General features: G+C 37.4%; 1 long non-coding RNA gene across 1 annotated transcript in view; it reads left to right on the top strand.

Moving 5' to 3' along the window:
- The window catches only part of LOC107687341 (uncharacterized), a 61,544-nt gene extending 58,916 nt beyond the window's left edge, over nucleotides 1-2,628 (top strand). The window contains exons 2-3 of the long non-coding RNA XR_001634123.1: nucleotides 1,938-2,054; nucleotides 2,189-2,628. This is a non-coding gene — a long non-coding RNA (uncharacterized LOC107687341). The remainder of the gene's footprint in view (nucleotides 1-1,937; nucleotides 2,055-2,188) is intronic.
- The last annotated feature ends 326 nt before the right edge of the window (nucleotides 2,629-2,954 follow it).

Genomic DNA, 2,954 nt, shown 5'->3' on the forward strand with positions numbered 1-2,954 from the left:
AAAATCTTACTGTTCAAAAACTTTTGACTGGTAGTGTATATTTGTATGAAACATAGGTTTGTTAAATCTAGGGTATTTAAGTCATTTTAAGATAAATAACACTCTGTGCTAACAAATTGAAATGAGGTGGTTGTTTTCAACAAGGTGGACAGTTCTGCTCACATCAGTAGACCTGCTGGTGAAGAAGTGACAGGTAAGAAAAAAAAGGGAGAGACAGAGATATTGGGGAAAATGAAGAAAAGGGAAGTGAAGGTGCAGTGCAAGGCCTACAAATTAGTACCTTAAGGGTACGAATTACTACTCTAAGGTACTAATATGTTCCTATTAGGGGTAAAAAAGGTACAAAGATGTCCTTTTAAGAGTACTGCTACAGTGTCAATTTTGGCCCCTTTTTTTCTGTGACCTGGATGAGTGTGAGATTTCTCGGCCTGAAATTGCGTCCCAGTCCGGCCCTGATCATGAGACTTTAGGCTGTTATAAATTTAAGCCATCATTTGTTATAATCAGGCCTGTCAAAATTAGTGCATTAATGCAGGCGATTCATTTTTCCAGTTTAACGGCGTTAAAAATATTTAACGCAGTTAACGCAGGGGCGGAGCTAGGGTTGGCCACTCTCACAACTGCTGCTTCTGTCTCTTTTTTATTGAAAAGAATTGCGTTTATTTAGACGCACAGAACGTCTTTATGACGACATCAAACAAGAGACTTGTTTGACACGCACTTTAACTTCGCCTCAGCACCAGGCGCAAGTCAAACGAGCGCGGAAAAGCTACAGGTGAACTGCGGTCAGATGAGATGTTGTCAGGCCATATGTCAGTAAAAAATGAATCTTCCTGTCCTGTCAGCCATTACACTGTGCTCATAGTGCTTGCTGTTCAATTGCATGCACAAATACGGTGACTCGTGCTGTAGCCTGCATCATTTCATATTAAAGCGCGAATGAAACTATGAGCATGCATGTCAGATCCGCGTCACATTCAGCAGCGGCAGCTCTTAAAGTAATAGCAGCCTAATAACCCAACTGCTGTGATGTCTGTTAATCAAAGAACAAAAGAAAAAAGAGGAAATCAGTAACTTTTGTAGCTTTAAAGTTTCATCTATATTTAATTTAAAATGTAGTGTTTGATAGCTGTTCAATTTCTGTATATTTCCTACTTGCTGAAGGGCACAGGTAAATATGATATTTATTATAATGGGTTTATGTGAAGATTGTTTTTAGTTCACTTAAATTAGAAGTTGTTATTTTTTAAAGTCTAATAAATGTTAAAATTTATAGCTCTCAATTATACTGTAATGTTGAATGGCTATAATCAATGATTAAATATATGTAAAAAAAGAACAATTTCCTAGAGACATCAGTAGTGTTAGTATCAGTGATACTCACCTTCAGTCATAATAAAAGATGCCACTAAACATATTTTAAAAAATGTCTTTGTTTTTTATTGTCTTTATTGCTTATTAAAAAACTTTAATGTTAGGTGGGATTAATCGCGATTAATATCAGAAAAAATGTCTTATTAATTAGTAAATTTTTCTTTTATCGATTGACAGCAGTAGTTATAATGTTTGCAAAATGCTATTAAAAAAACTCCCATCAATTAACCCTCAATTAAAAAAAATGTTTCTCCAATAACTAGACTTAGACATGCATAGTTGCAGTGAATATTCAGAATATGTGTTTACATGACTATAAAAATTCTGATTAATACAGGAACATGCCGTAAGGTTTTACTCAGATTTCTAAAAAACAGAATATTGTCTTAATCCGGAGTTTAGACGGCACTTAAATAATCAGTAAATGACCAATTAATATCAGAACATTTGTGTTTATGCAAACACAGCCAACGTCTCTCCAGTCGACATTTCATAGTAAATGAATACATTACAGCAAGCATGTGAAAGCACCTGAGTCATGTTTAATCCATATTTCCCACCAGACAATTCCCTGAAATGTCTTCCTGCTCTGAGATGTGCTCTCTGGACCAGACAAACGGTATTTCTGGAAAACCCCAGGAGGGGTAAAGCCCATGCGTCAGGGATACTGCTGGAATGAGGTAAGCTGGATGAGACTGCATAGAGGAGCCACTGTAAAAAAAAAATAGAAATAAAGAGTGGTGCTGCTATTCGACAGAATAAGGTAGAGTGGAGTGAAGGCAGGAGTAATGTGTCCTGTTGCGTGTGTGTGCAGAGAGGGGGGTGTGTGTGAGAGAGAGTCTGATGCTGCTGTTCCTGCAGTGGTCCTGTAGTCACCCTCGTTGAGCTGGTGAGCCGGTCGGCTGCTGCTGTTGCTGATACTGCTGCAGGAGAGGATTCCTATCTGATGCTGGGATAGTCACAAATACTACAGCAGAGAGAGGCAAAGAAAGGTAGAGGTTTCCGCTAACCTTCCTGGGTTCCCCGCTTTGTTTTTACGAGCACAGAGGAGGAAAAAGACTCTTCAGGTGTGAAAAGGAACTCGGAGAGAGGAGGCGCACTTGGCTGGACTGCACTAGGGGGCGAAGGTAGGGGATCTTTACTTTTTTGGGGAGGGGGGTTCACACGGGGCATATAACAATGTGTGTATTTGTGAAAGACATGGGACACTATATAAAATGGAGTAGTTGCTTGAGTTTATGTATGGTGGTAAGATTAAATCTAAGAGGTTGTATTAAGTCTGAGTTGTGTGGGTACACTGCAGAGGTTTTGCCTACATTTAAGTGCACTAAATGTACTCATAGATAGAAAAAACAGAAATCAACTATATTGTTTGACCAGGCTACAGTCCCATGGAGGAAAACATCTAATTACTTAATTAAGCATATACTTATTTAGATATACAACTAGTACTACTGCTAATTATTGCAATAATTAGTTATTATTATTAAAAATAATAATGAAAAAACAATTAGTATACAGTAAAACACATTTTTAAATAGTAGTAGTAGTAATAATAATAATATAAAATAGTGTACAGT

The sequence above is a fragment of the Sinocyclocheilus anshuiensis genome, unplaced genomic scaffold (assembly GCF_001515605.1).
Source record: "Sinocyclocheilus anshuiensis isolate Anshui unplaced genomic scaffold, SAMN03320099.WGS_v1.1 scaffold1661, whole genome shotgun sequence".
Taxonomy (NCBI): domain Eukaryota; kingdom Metazoa; phylum Chordata; class Actinopteri; order Cypriniformes; family Cyprinidae; genus Sinocyclocheilus; species Sinocyclocheilus anshuiensis.